We start from the raw sequence: 15,575 nt of genomic DNA on the forward strand, positions 1-15,575 counted from the left end.
ATTTGGATGCGTTGAAGATACTAGTGAATGAATCTAATAGGATACTAGTGAAGGGGATGAGGAAATAAAGAAGCAATGGAAAGAGGTATTTTTTATCAATTTTTTAATGAAGGTTTAGGTGACCAACTTAGTTTAGGAAGTTTAAGTAGATCAGAAGAGTATAAAAATTTAAATTTTTTATTTCAAAAGTAGAAGAGGTCTTAGATGGGACGAACAATGAAAAAGTAGTTGGACCAGATGATATTCCTAAGCATTTGTTTAGTTGGTAAATTGCCTTGAAATTTACTGGGATAGGAAATACCACACATTATTGATGTATTTAATTTAATTCCTATATATGTTTTTTATGGTTTTTCAAGGAAATCGCATGTCTAGTCTGATTTTTCTTGCATATTGACATATGAATAAACCTACTACCATCTATTGAAAGGCTTTATGTTATTATTGCATGCTAACCTAAAAAAATCTTCAGATAACTTCATACTTCATGGAGCTTGCTTTGCCACACACAGAAGAAGCAATTAAGTTTGTTGGCAAGGTTGGGGGTTTGAATGGCTTATTCAGAAATATGATAAGTACTGAGTTAGTATTTTGATTCTGTTAAGCATCCTCAATTCTTGCAATGTGCATATTATTTGCCATTAGTAAAGTTAACATGATATATGTTGTCTTTGGTGGCTATTGAATCAGCCTGTTTATCAATATTCTTTGTTCTTTATTATTATTATTATTTTTAAGCTGTAGTGACTCTTTCTAGCTTTATATTTTGTAAAAGATTTCATATCTTTCAAAATTTCATATGGATTCTATTTTCTATTTCAGTCCTACTTTATTTATTTGGTAAAATAATAGTTTGATGTCATCTACTAAGATGTTGGCATCTACTTTTAATTTTTTTATCTTTAATAATATCATACATATATATAGAAGGGGAGGGCGCAACGGTAAGGTTGCTGCCATGTGACCTAGAGGTCACGGGGGGGGGGGGGGGGGGGGGGGGCCAAAGGGGGGGGGGGGGGGTTGGCTATGCTCCTAATTTAAATATGGTACTAGAGACGCCTTCCATCCTTAACTTCTTGTTCTTTGTTGTGTTGATCATTTGCACTACCTGTCCTTCCATGCAAGTCCCATCCACAGATGCCCTTCCCTATTCATGCATCACATGCCTCATCATCCGCATCCTCTGTAGCTTCCAACTGCATGCACCCTTCTTTAGAATTCCATCAAGATGCCCTTCCCTATTCATGCATCACAGGCCTCATCATCTGCATCCTCTATAGCTTCCAATCGCATGCACCCTTCTTTAGGATTCCATCAAGAATCCTCTAGTGGAGCTCCAGAAAAGGAGGCAGATGCTTACGCATTTTGAATGGTAAATCTAAGCTTAGATTCTTCTTCGGTGTAGCACTATGGCTCATGATTGTTCTGCATATGTCTTCAAATCATCATGTCGACTAAACTTGAAACTCAGTCTCGTTCTAGCAGAGGAATAAAAGGTACTTCGGTATGAGCTTGATCTTCCTTTGGTGAAGTAATTTGGCCCCAATCCTTCTTTCGAGGCCTTTGAAATCTTTCCCTAGGTTCCTTCCCTACACGGGTCTCTTATGACCCAGGTTGACAACATCTAGTCTGCCCATCCTACAATAGTAGTGTTGTCGCTTCTACCATCTCTCGCTGGATAAAGGGCTAACACATCAGAGAGACCTACTCATTAGCCTCCAAGCCTATCAAGAGGCTACGACTCATCACTGTGCCTTCTCAGCCAAAATCGAACAAATTTCCTTTTTGGGCCTAACTCATTTAGTCCACTATGAACAATAACCATCCTTTTTGTTATATGTTTAGGATGATTCAACTTTTCTAAATCACCCAAACCTTAGCATCATTTCAGGCCAACATGAGCCTTAGTCTCATTCCGGCATAGGAGTACTTAAAGCTCCTTCAACTCTTGGCTGTTGCATGTTTCATCCAGCTTGTCACTTCATTTATTTGAATTCTTGGCTCCTTATCCACCTTGTATGCCCGAGTCATCTCCCTAAGTCGTACATTTAGGAGTCTATGAATGAACATATCTATTAAGATATTCTCTTTGTTTGCCCTTCCATTCTAAATATATTAGAAATGTTTCCTTATCACTTATGTTATATTTATCTTTTGTGTTTTATATTTCTAAGTTTATTGAAGTTGCTGTTGATTTATAAATATATTAGATCTGTAAAATAACACAAGAAATCTTATTTCATTATAAAATCATTATAAAAAATAGGCCCTATTTATATATTAATTTTAGGGACCTATTCTAAGAGACCTATTCTAGGAAAATATATATTTTTATAGGCTAATATTCTTAAATATTCTAACACTTCCCCTCAAGCTGGTGAATATAAATCATATCACCCAGCTTGTTACATATGTAGTCGATTCGAGGACCTCTCAGTGACTTAGTAAATATATCTGCTAGTTGATCATGTGAGTTAACAAAACTAGTAGATATTTCACCGGATATGACTTTCTCTTTGACAAAATGATAGTCGACTTTATTATGCTTTGTCCTCTCATGAAAAATTGGATTCGAGACGATATGCATGACGACTTGGTTGTCACATATAAGTGATATTTGTGTAACCTCTCTAAATCTTAGTTCTTGAAGTAACTGTTTGAGCCATATACGCTAGCTATGGTCATAACTTGATATTCTGCCTTTGCACTGGATCTTGCCATAATATTTTGCTTTTTTGCTTTTCCAAGAAACAAGATTATCTCTGACAAATATACAAAATCCAGAAGTAGATCTCCTATCAATGGGAGATCCTACCCAATCTGCATCAGAATACCCTACGACTCGAATATGTCCTTTGTTTCTATACAAAAGATCCTTTCCTAGAGCGCCTCTGATATATCGGATAATACGAGTCACAACATTACATAGAGAGTTGAGAAATTGACTTACTACACTTATTGCAAATGAGATATCTCAGACGAGTAACAGTAAGGTAGCTTAATCTTCCTACTAATCGCCTATATCGTTCAGGATCTGGAAGAGACTCCTCCTGATTTGGCAGGAGCTTGACATTAGGATCCATGGGGTTGTCAACTATTTTTAAGTTTGACATGTCTGTTTCTTCTAAAATATCCATTGCATACTTCCTTTAGGATATGATAATCTCATTTTTGAACTATGCTACTTTTATCCAAGGATTAAAATCTCGTGCCATATCGCCCAATACGCATGAAAAAATTCGTTCCGCCGCGACACCGGCACAGCACCGCCGGCACACGAATTCCGGTCGGGGAACGCCTCCGGAGGCGTCGCCTGGGCTCGGCACGCCTCCGGAGGCGTCCCGCGACCTCGCGCGACGCCTTCGGAGGCGTCGCGAGGCCTCGGCGACGCCACCGGAGGCCCCGCACGGGGCCGGCGACGTCGCCAGAGGCCCCGCCCGGGGCCGGCGAAGCCGTCGGAGCCCCCGCCCGGGGCCGGCGACGTCGTCGGGGCCCGGCGACGCTCCGCGCAGGAGCACCGATCGCGCGGCGCGACACGATTTTTCCATTTTTTTTGGTTTTTAAAACTTTAGGTTTTAATTAAATTTTAATAATCAACTCCTAGCTATAGTTCAAAGTTATAATTCGAGATAATTTAAATAGGCTTTATTAAAACCTATAAATTATCAAAAAAAATTTATTTTTAAATATTTAGATTAAATTTTTTATTTTAATTAATATATTTTATATTTTAAAAATACCGAAACTATACCGGCACGATACGATACGGTACCGAAACTGTATCGTTCCGGTCCGGGACAGAAACTCCGGCACGGCTCGATATTTTAAACCTTGCCAATTATATATGTATTAGTCATAACATTTATTTGTATAATTCCAACTATTCTAATTCGTTTACATAGAACCCAAGTAGAGCTCTTAATACTTCTATTTGAACTCTCTTTTATTACCTAAAATCTTAAATTGTAAATTATTTATGATTCTTTAGTTGAATGCAAATCAAAGTTCTAGGCAGTAAATTTTAGTATTCTTCTTCAACTCATCTAAATATTTCTTCTGGATCTTTTATTGAGAAGTTTTCTTAGATAATTCTTCTTTAAAAATTCACTTAAGTATCAAGGGACAATTCTCCTTCTATATTCTAACATCTTTAATTAGCTTCCAATACCCTTTTGTTTCCAAGTCACCTTATTTTCCTAAACATTTTCTTCAACGTAATTGATATTTGTGGTTTATATCCTTACCTCTACATTAAGTGAGTTGACATGTTGTGTCTTTTCTCAAGTTGGGTTTAACTTATTAAGCAATTCTCTTGTTTCTGACTACTTATGGTTGAAGCTTGCTGCTACGCCTTGAGTTTCAACTAATGATTCATTTAGCATGTTCAACTATGAATTTCTTGCAATGAATTCCTCTTATATACAACTTTAATACGTTGTTGCATTTTTAAGTTAGCATGTTTTAGCTTCTCAAGTAGATTGCTATTAGATAGTTAGCTCTCTCCTTCATCTCTTAAAGACTGAGCTTATTTTCCGAAGATGCAACTCTTTAGATGAATTCCTAAAGACCTTTTTTTGCTTTAATTATTGCATTTAGTACATCCTATAACTCCCTCTCCAAATTGTGCAACATTTGTCAACTTATTAATAAGATCTATAAATGAATCTCCAAATTACTCTTTTTTTATCTAATTAGACAAATTATATTTTAAAATTGATATCTACACTTGGTGGTCATTGAAAATTGCTTACTTCCATTTCTTTTGTTTATTCTCAATCCTTCATCAATTTTTTCAAATGCACAAACTTTGATGTTTGTCTTCTTTCTAAATTAGATAGTTCATTTTTCATTTAGTAATAAATGTGGTATGTTTCTAACTCCCTAATTCTCATGATACATTTCTAATGAAGAAATTTAAAGTGGTACTAGAACCTTCTCTACAAATTCATCTTGTTGTTCCTCAAAATGTCCTTTCATTCAGCCATGCTAGATCCAATTTCTTCAACTCTAACAAATTGAATAAATGTGTATTTGCTTGTCTGACATAGATACTATGTCTTGTTACTTCTCTATGCTTATCCAATTCTCCAATGGATTTTTCTAATTCTTTAAGAAGAACTTTTATCCTTTACTTGGCCTTATTGAGCTTCGTGGATAATTGAACAACTGATTTTCTTATTTTTTTAGAGCTACCTTTCCTTAATGATTGTGACTTTTACTACTTCCTAAAGGGAAGTAATTTTGAAATTGTATGTTACCATGTCTTCCAACAAAAAACACAACCATAGCATTTCTGCAAGACCATGTGCCATGGCTCGATATTCTGCTTCAGCACTGGACCGTGCACAAACATTTTGTTTCTTACTTCTCCAAGTTACCAGGTTTCCTCCCAAAAAAGTGCAATAGCCAGAAGTGGACCTTCTATCATCTCGAGAACCAGCCCAATCTGCATCAGAATAACATTCCACTTTCAGATTACCACCTCCTTTGAACAGCAAGCCTTTTCCGGGACATGACTTCAAGTACCTTAAAATCCTGTCAACAGCCTTCATATGGACAGTTTTAGGAGCATGCATGTACTGGCTCACCACACTAACAGCATAGGTGATGTCAGGTCTAGTCATAGACAAATATAGTAATTTTCCAACCAACCTTTGATACGTTCCCTTTTCCAGACTTGTAAGATCTTCCCCATTAGAACTAGTAAGATCATGATTTACTTCTATAGGAGTAGATGCTGGTCGACAACCCAACTTCCCTGTCTCCTTGAGTAAATCCAACACATACTTTCTCTGACACATATAAATTCCTTTTTGAGATCGAGCAACTTCAATACCAAGGAAGTACCTCAATAGTCCAAGATCTTTAATTTCAAATTCTGATGTTAACTTGGACTTGAGAGCCTGGATTTCAGCTTCGTCATCACCTGTAACTATCATGTCATCAACATAAACCAAGAGAATGGTAGTTCTGCCCTCTTTCTTTTTAACAAAAAGTGTATGATCAGCATTTCCTTGTTTAAAGCCAAACAATATCATGGCTTTGCAAAACCTATCAAACCATGCTCTGGGAGATTGTTTAAGCCCATACAAAGCTTTTCTTAGCCTGCAAATTTTCCCTTTTGTTTCGATTCCAGGAGGTGGTAACATGTAGACTTCTTCATGAAGATCACCATTCAAAAAAGCATTTTTAACATCTAGCTGAAATAGAGGCCAATCATATTGAGCAGCAAGAGAAATAATTACTCTGACTGAATTCAGTTTTGCAACTGGAGCAAAAGTCTCCAAGTAATCCACCCCATATGTTTGAGTGAATCCCTTGGCAACAAGTCTGGCTTTATATCTGACCACTTCACCCTCTGAATTATACTTGATAGCATAGACCCATTTAGAACCAACCAAGTTCTTCCCCTTTGGAGGATCAACTAATTCCCAAGTACCATTTCTGTTAAGAGCCTCTATCTCTTCATTCATTGCTTCCATCCACCTAGCATCCTTTACAGCTTCATAATAAGAAGAAGGTATAGCATGGTTTGATAACTGTGAAACAAAAGCATGATATGAAGAAGACAAACGAGAGTAAGAAACGTGATTGGAGATAGGATGTTGAGTACATGACCTGACCCCCTTCCTAACAGCAACAGGAAGGTTCAGCTCATTCATATTCAATGACTGCTCCAAGGAATCAGGAGCCAGAGCATCTGATTCGGCTAGCCGGTCAGTAGTAGGTCCTTGCTTGTGTCTTCGTCGCTTGTAAGTAATAGTTTCCTGTGAAGATTGCGAGCCCAGTGATGTATTTTCCTTTATGGCATCCAGTGGAATAGGAGATGGGACCACTTGAGGTACACAAGGAGACACAGAAGAGGACCACTTGAGTACACAAGGAGACACAGGAGATGGGACCACTTGAGGTACACAAGGAGACACAGAAGAGGGAATATTCTCCCCCTGAGGATGAGGCTGAAGAGAATAATAAGACTCGGACTCAAAAAAGGTAACATCCTTCAAGACATATCTTGTCCTAGTAATAGGATCAAAGCACTTGTAGCCTTTCTGACAAGTGGAATATCCTAGAAAAACTCCCCGTATAGAACGAGGATCAAGTTTGGAGGACTTAGGACCAAGAACATGAATAAAGCAGAGAGAGCCAAAAACCCGAGGTGTAAGGGAGAACAACGTGGTGCCAGGCCGAAGAATAGTGAGAGGGCACCGATACCCGAGACCTTTGGATGGCAATCTATTGATGATATAGGCAGCGGCAAGGACAGCATCAGCCCAGAAATATTTGGGTAAGTGGCGTTGAAATAATAGTGCACGGGCTGTTTCAAGGATATGACGATTCTTTCTTTCAGCCACTCCATTCTGTTGTGGTGTGTAGGGACAGGATGACTCATGAAGAATTCCTGAATCCTCAAGGAAAGTATTTAGAGACTGAGCAAAGTACTCACGGGCATTATCAGAACGTAAAGTCTTTACTCTTGTATGAAATTGAGTTTCTACCATTTGACAAAAGGTTTGAATGAGTCGAGGAACTTCTTCCCTGCTTTTCATCAAATAAAGCCATGTACAATGGGTGTAATCATCAATAAAAGAGAGAAAATATCGATAGCCATCCAAAGAAGTCACAGGAGAGGGCCCCCACACATCAGAATGAACAAGATCAAATGGAGAAGAACTTTTATTTATGGACTCAGAAAATTGAGTTCTACAATGTTTTGATAACTGACAGACTTCACACTGAAGTGACTCAAAAGAAATTGACGAGAAAAGACTAGGAAATAAAACTTTCAAAGACCTAAAGGATAAATGTCCCAACCGTGAATGCCATAAGAGGATGTCTTGATGTTTATTCTCCAAACACTGTGCTGTAGATCTTCAGAGCAGAGGCTGTTCCAAGCTGATAGTAATAAAGACCTCCTACTTCACGGCCAGTCCCAATCATTTGCTTGGTCTCGAGATCCTGGAAGACACAATGATCAGGAAAAAAGGTTACTGAGCAGTGAAGTTGTTTTGTAATGCTGCTAACAGAAAGTAAATTAAGAGAAATAGAAGGAACATGAAGAGCAGAGGATAGGATAAAATGATCTGCCAGTTGTATGGAACCTTTGCCAGCAACAGTGGCCTTGGTTCCATTTGCAATGGTCACTTTATCTTGCCCAGAGGACAAAGAGTAGGAAATGAAAGAGTTAGCAATGTTTGTCATATGATCTGTAGCTCCTGAGTCAATGACCCAGGGGCTATAAGAGCTTGAACCAGCAACACTCAATCCCAAGCCACGGATACCTGTGTGCGCTTGAGATGGAGGGGTAGAGGCAGAAGATGAAGCCTGAAGCCGCGAGAGAAGGTGCTGAAGGTTGGCAATGTCAGTAGAGGACAACCCAACAGAAGAAGACACAGAGGAACCAGCAGTCTCCCCTCCACTAATTTCTTGACAGCAACATTCCCACGACTAGGGGCCTTCTTGTCACTGTGTTTGAATTTGTCAGGTTTCTTCTCTGGATATTTCTCCCAACAAAAATCTGAATCATGATTAGTCCTCTTGCAGTGCCGACAAAATTTATCACCTTTTCCTTTAGTTCCCCCAGGCTTGAACCTGTATGTAGAACTGACAAGAGCAGAAGTCTCCCCAATTGGAGTGCTGGTAGCAGAAATACCCTTGTTGCTCATGGTCCTTTTCCTGCCCTCCTCACTGAGAACTTTGTAATAAACTTGTTCTAGAGAGGGAGTAGGATCAAGACTAAGAATTTGTCCTTTTAAACTCTCAAACTCTGCATTAAGCCCATCTAGAAACTTAATAATTCTGTCCTTCTCCAGAAGTTTTAAATATCTCTGGTGATCATCAGTGGAAATCCAATCCTCCATCCTGTAATAGTCAAACTCATCCCACAACCCCTTCAGAGCAGCAAAATAATTGGTGACAGACATAGAACCTTGATCAAGTTTAAAAATTTGACTACTTAGCTGATAAGTACGTAGCATGTCATGCTTGCGTCCGTACATTTGCTCCAGTGTCTTCCACATGTCAAAAGCTGTTTTGTTATGAAGAATGACCTGTTTGATGCCAGAACTGACGGAATTGAGTATCCAAGTCATCAGCTGAATATTGTCACGCCTCCAAATACGAAAGTTTGGGTCTTTTTCATCTGGTTTCACTTTAGTACCATGAAGGACATCAAGTTTATCATGACCTTCAACATAAAGTTCAACAGCAACTGCCCAAGATGCATAGTTTGTCTCTGTCAATTTCTTTGAGGTTATCTGAAGACTCGATCCTCCATTTCCTGGCATTGTGAAAAAAGGTTGTACCTGTCCAGAAGAAGTCATAGGATCTGCAGAAATACCAGAAGTTTCTCCAGAGGTATCTGCCATAAAATAAAGTTGTGGTTATAAAGTTCCAAGGATCGAAGCGTTTCTCGCGATCGGGCAGAAGCGAGAACCGCAACGAGGCAGCGTCGGCAGCGGTAGCAGATCAGAGGACGGGCTCCTCTTCGGCGACAGCGAGCCTCCCAAGAAGAACAGCACCGCGCTCTTGCCTCTCCCACGATCTCGATTCGTCCCTGTTTGAGAAACAACAGTGGGCGAGTCGCGTTGCGATGTGGAAAGGGCAAACGGCGAGCTCACAAGAAGCAACAAAGACGACCTCCCTTCCGCTCCTTCTCACGCGCGACTGGCTTACAGTCGGACGGCGAGGAAGCAAGCCAAGGAAGACGATGAAGAGGCGTTGAGAGCACGAGAGAGGTGGCTGGGGCTTCGAGCCTCCTCCACATGGCTGGCGGCGTCGAACGCTGGCGGCGGAAGGATTAGCTGAGCGGATCACGATGCTCGGACAGCGTCACTCGCGCGAAGGGATCAGCCGAGCGGATTCGCGAGGTGAAGCGGCGCCAAGCAGAGACGAGAAGAGAAGAGGGGTCACGGGGAATTGGCCGATCGCAGGGGGGACCGGCGCCGCGTGACACAGGAGAGGAGAGGAACGAAAAATTAGGTTTTGGAACTTGGCTCTGATACCATGTTAAATTATCTTATTCCCAAAAGAAACCATGTACATGGGTTTATATAGCCAACATAACCCTAAGATCATAAGAGAAAAGACAAGTCTACCCCTGCCTTTCACAACAATATTTAATGTAAATAAATATTTTTGATAATTTAATTGTGGTTGGAGCTTCTCACTACTAGCTTAGTAGTTGCACAAAATCCTCCTTTTCTCTTTTAGACCAATGAAGTTACATGGGATATGCTCTCTTGGGTTAGCTGCATCAAGTTATACCTAAAATTATTTGATTTCTATTACACATATGGAAAGCATTTTTGATAGGCTTAAGCTAACTCTATTGTACTCTTAAATTTGTGAGATGCACTTCTATAGAATAAGTTCTTCCAAAACTTGTGACTTAAGAAGTGTCTATCCTATGTTGTCTTTGAATTTAATTGCTTCTAGCCTCATATACCATCTTAAAAGATGTGATTTTTAGTGGTCTCCTTGACTTGTTCTTTGTAAAATTCCAGTTGTTCTTCTAATGATTTTAAGTTTTCAAGCAACATTGATGTTCTAAATCTTTTTGCTTGGATTTCTGTTGTTTAAGAATTTTTGACTTTTATACTTTTCAGATAACTCTACTTTAAGAATTTCTATAAGTTAATTAAGGAAAAAATTCTCTATCATTTTGTTCCTCTGGTTTCCCATCCAATCAGTCCATCATAGCTTCAAATTTTTTTCTTTTCCTTCTATTACTTTGCACTCAATATATTTTTCTTTTTCATTATAGATGTTGTTACAAAATGCTTCTTATTTCAAATTATAAGTTGCTTTTGCAAGATTTTTAATTGTACAATTGTGAAATATAAGATGCCATGCTCTTAACTTGCAAATAGAATTTGGAGTTTATCTTTGTGGCTGCAACCATATATCTCTCATGGTTGGTGGTGTGTTGAAACTCCCAACCATGTGATTTTAGTTTGTAACTTTCTCATCAAGGAGCTTAATGCATCATTTCTTTTTTACTTCCTCTTAATATTTTGATTGTTTAAATTTGAATTTTTGATTAAAGATTCATTTTCGACCCTTCTTCAACATAACTAAAATATATTATTGGTCTTCTTCTAGGATTGTTTTCTTAGATAATTTCACCTTTAGAATTTTTACATTACCTTGCCTACCATGCGTTACGAATGTTTTTGTAGGTACATTTTTTTTTATTATAGTCAGTGGAGCACAACAAGTCATGTTGGTGTGGTTGGAAAGTTGACATCAACATCTTCTCTTAAGGTTAGTTTTTTCATTTAAATCTTTTTTGGACTATTATTAGGTTAGACTTTATCCTTCCTTATCTTTTCTAATATAGATATTTTAAATTTGATATTTCATGTATTCAAATCATTTTCTACCTTTCATTGTGTCTAGTAGTATTGGGATTCAATACCTTCATTGTTTTTACCCCATAAACTCTTTGGATGTTGCTATATCCAACTTTAATTTGGTTTCTTAGAGTAGAAGTCTATTAGGAAGCATGTGTTCCCTGAAGAACCAAATTAATGTTAGTATCAAGACATCCAATAATCTTGGAATTTGTAAAATGTCTTCCATTTTCCCATTCTGAGTTATTACAACAAGACATTTGGTCTTTATAAACAACTGTGCTTATAGTGCGAGTATCTTGTTGGGAAGTTGTCGCTTTTTCATCTTATTATATTCAATTTTTTAATAGTTTCATGTAGTTGCTTCTCATCATGTGATAAAAAGTATCTTTTCCTTTTTAAAATGTTGTCGCTTTAATAGTATCTTTTCCTCTAGTTTCCCATGAGATAAAAAGTTAATTTCCAAATGCTAGGTTCCTATGATGCTTCTAGCTTATCAGTTTTACCAACAATGAATACTATGCCTCTTAGATATTTATGGCAAATCATTCTAGTGACTAAGAAAGATGATTTCTACAATATTGAATTATTATTTGGCGAAGAAGATATGATTATGAGCTTGCAAAATGTAAGAGAATGGAATTGAATTAAGCAAACTTTTTTCACTTTGTACTTTTAATTTGGTAGATTTTTTGTTAATTCTTCACAAGACTAGCCATATTGTTGTTTCTTGTTCATCATTCACTGCAAATTTAAATTAATCGATGTGTGGATCATTTGATGTTATTCTATTAATATCTGCTTAGAGCATATGTGTGAAAGATATGGTTAGGTTTTGCAATTAAGCTAGTCTTATTTTCATTCCTTTGTTTATATAGATCACCAACATGAACAACATCAGAGATAACCTATTCCTAGTGTGGAATAAACACTTATTATATAGTTGCGCTTCGTTTTGCAGGCCTCAAGTCATTCGACGTTATTTTTAGTCCAAGTGCAGATATCCTTGTTAATTCACCAAGTGAATTCTTGTTGAAATGTGAACTTTTTTTCAATTCTCTCTTGATCAGATTAAGCAATTTGTCTATATTTTCAATTAGTTTTAACAGATAGGTCTTTTCCCCCTTACTCTTGGCTATGTCATTTTGTTAACATTCTTTTATACAGGATCATCTGTAAAGAATTATTTGACAATGTGATGGTATGCACTGTTAATTTCATATCGATATTAATAGAGGAGTCTGTACTTCAATATGCATTTAAAATTTACACTTCATATTTTTTTCAGTGCTATCCCAGTTTTGTAAGGTTCGCGCCACCGAACAGTCAAGGTTGAAGGATCATAGATAGAACCGAGAAGGATGGAATGGATGGGATGAGGGAGATCTTGGATACTGATATTGAAAATCCATTGTACGGAATAGAGAATAAAAATACGAGAAACTTGGTGATGGAGGAGGCTATGAACATAATACCGGAGCCTGAGTGTAGCCACATGAAGCATTTGGTTAAAGCATTTGAAAGCCTCCTTTCAATTTCAAATGATGATGAAGTTGAGAAATGCGTGTATAGGAACCTGAATCCATTCAATTGTCCATTGCTAGGATTGCAGCAATCATCCAAGACTGTGGCAGCTAAAACTTCTTCTGCTTATGCTTTCTCTTCTGAAGAGTTTTTTACCTTCTAGAAATCTTCCAAGAGATTCAAAATTGTTCTTTGATAGATAGTAGCGATCAAAGGTTAGAAACTTGGTGTCTTATCCCCTTATTATAATATCATTTATATAATATCTTGGTCAACACTCAATGAACACTATTCACATAATGATTCTAGGTTGAACTTGGGGAGGACTTGCAATGAAGGAAGAAAAAAAACGTATTGTAAGCAGGGATTGAAATTTCAAGCCGTATCGGGCGATACGGGCGAAATTTTTCATTCCATCGATGGACCGACATTGGCACAGCACTGACACAACAGTTCCGGCTGAGAGATGCCTCCGGAGGTGTTGCCTGGGCGTGGCGACGCCACCGGAGGTGTCACGCGGCCTCGGTGATGTCTCCGGAGGCATCGCCCGGACCCGGTGATGCCTCTGCTCACGGGCTGCCCACGATCGGGGCGAAGCAGTCACGATTTTGGATTTTAACTTAGGGTTTAATTGAGGTTTTAATAATCAATTCCTAACTATAATTGGGGATAATTTAAATAGGCTTTATTAAAATCCATAAAATTATCTTGTTATTTTTGAAAAAATATTTTATTTTTAAATATTTAGATTAAATTTTTTAATTTAGTTAATATATTTTATATTTTAAAAATATCGAAACTATACCGGCACGGTATGATACGGTACTGAAATTGTATCATTCTGGTCCGGAACCGAAACATCGGCACGGCTCGATATTTTAAACCTTGATTGTAAGATTTTGAACTCTGTGTTACAGTGATATTAGAGAACTGTTCTTGGAGTTTTGTTTTTGGAGTTTTATAATGAGAATGATATCTCCTTGACAAAGTTCTGATTCTCTTAGGAGGAGCTGGAATAAGATATTAAAGGTGACAAGCCAACATCCTTTCAAGCTTAGGACTGAGGTACTTTTAATCTATTTAATTAGTAAGGAATAGATATTTCACTGATCAAAGGAAATGCAGTTAAGTTTGTTATCCTTGGAACCAGGCACACAGTATCCACTCATCTATTAGGCTTTGTCTAGGAATTTAATTTTGTACTACATATTTAAAGATAAGAGATAGAAATAGAAGCGTTTTAAGATGACTATTCTTAATTTTAATACCCCATTTAATACAGCACCATCTGGTAGATATTTTTATTTCTTTGATTTTTAGTGATATTAGTTTAGTTAAGCTTCATATTGAATTATCTATTTTGATATTTCTAGCAAAGAGGAAGGATCAAGGAAGAAACAATTTATCAAGAAAGTAAAAGAAATGTTGATGAAGGAGGAGAAACAGCACATACCTATTAGCACTCCCTTTCAACAAGCTGTTAAATATGCACATTGGTTCAATTTGAACATGCTTATTTTCCTACAATTGTTTATCAAATTAGCAGATAGTAGATACTTGCGATTTTAGTTATTATCTTGGCTAGTAGTTTGAATAGAGCTTGGCATGTCTTGAGAAAGAAGATATTAGGCATGTCTTCAATGAACCTGGTCAAATTTTTTATTGAAGTATTTAGCTATGATATCCTTGTGTTTATCTTGTTATAGCTTTGGCAAGGTGTTTCAGAGAGTATATAAATATTCTTCATTATGATTTGTGATTTTTTTTAATGCAAGTTATGATAAGAAAAATGTTAAGACGAGAGGGAAAGATTTAATTTAGCAGAGGAATCAATTTCATTTTTTCTTTTTGTTTTTTTCCTTTAAACTAACTTGTGCTAAAGTTGAACAATTCTTGAAAAATATGCACTGATATGATACTTAAACTGCATTATAGGTATGGCCATTAACCATTTGGATAATTTGCTTATGTTAATCTTCAAGTCAGTAGTCTTCACTTCTGTGCTGCTGCTATGGGGCCTCTCCTTTTGCTAACCTATGGTATTATTGATATATTGTTTAGCACTTGCTGAAGCCTCCTGCCAAAGAAAGCACTGAGCCTGTAGACATTGTTTTGCACAGCGATGTTCGTGCAGTAGAAAGGCTGAATTTGATAATCTTGTAAGCTTCATAGATTTTATCATCTAGAAAACTCTTTAGCACAACTGCAATATAGTGCTAAAGTCAATCTATATTAGAAACCTGCATCATTTTGCCTCTGATTAACTTTTTACACTTTTGCCTAATGGATGAGCTTTGCTGGACAGCTAAGATTTAAAAAGGGGGATGCTTCAAAAGGTATGTTTATCATTCTCCTTTGTGACTTGCTTTCTAATATTCAAGTCAATTCATGTTTTGTCTGTACATTTAAATTATTCTTGCAATTGGAGGTAGAAGAAATACGGAGGCTCTGAAGAGAACTTTTGCCTAAATCTCAGCCAATGCCATACTTTGATCGACCCTTTGTCCCTAGAAGGCATGTTTGCTGCAGAACCTACCCATTCCTTTTGCTAACAGCGTATGCAGTTTGTAAGGCATGTTTCCCAATCAACATCCCTCTTATCTATTGGCATTGGCTTGTTGAATCTAGTAGTATGTATTTTAATTTTGTTGTTTGTTGTCAAGTTTCATCCAATTAAATTCTTGTTTCCACACTTTA

General features: G+C 37.4%; 1 protein-coding gene and 1 pseudogene across 10 annotated transcripts in view; one reads left to right on the plus strand and one right to left on the minus strand.

The window, feature by feature from the left end:
• The window catches only part of LOC141842936 (uncharacterized), a 65,135-nt gene extending 49,560 nt beyond the window's left edge, over window positions 1-15,575 (plus strand). For 3 of the 10 annotated variants that reach the window (XR_012602995.1, XR_012603000.1, XR_012602999.1), the window contains 3 exons: window positions 11,181-11,265; window positions 12,316-12,555; window positions 12,643-13,455. The gene's annotated coding sequence lies outside the window, so the exon portion shown is untranslated. Of the gene's footprint in view, window positions 1-472; window positions 539-11,180; window positions 11,266-12,315; window positions 12,556-12,642; window positions 13,456-13,882; window positions 13,944-14,251; window positions 14,572-14,939; window positions 15,038-15,183; window positions 15,215-15,306 lie in introns of those variants that run through there. The other 7 variants (XR_012602994.1, XR_012602991.1, XR_012602992.1 and 4 more) reach the window with 7 other exon arrangements.
• LOC141842715 (uncharacterized) lies at window positions 7,958-8,924 on the minus strand (annotated as a pseudogene).

The sequence above is a fragment of the Curcuma longa genome, chromosome 12 (assembly GCF_044706935.1).
Source record: "Curcuma longa cultivar G26 ecotype Majalengka, Jawa Barat chromosome 12, ITB_CL_G26_1.1, whole genome shotgun sequence".
Lineage (NCBI taxonomy): Eukaryota > Viridiplantae > Streptophyta > Magnoliopsida > Zingiberales > Zingiberaceae > Curcuma > Curcuma longa.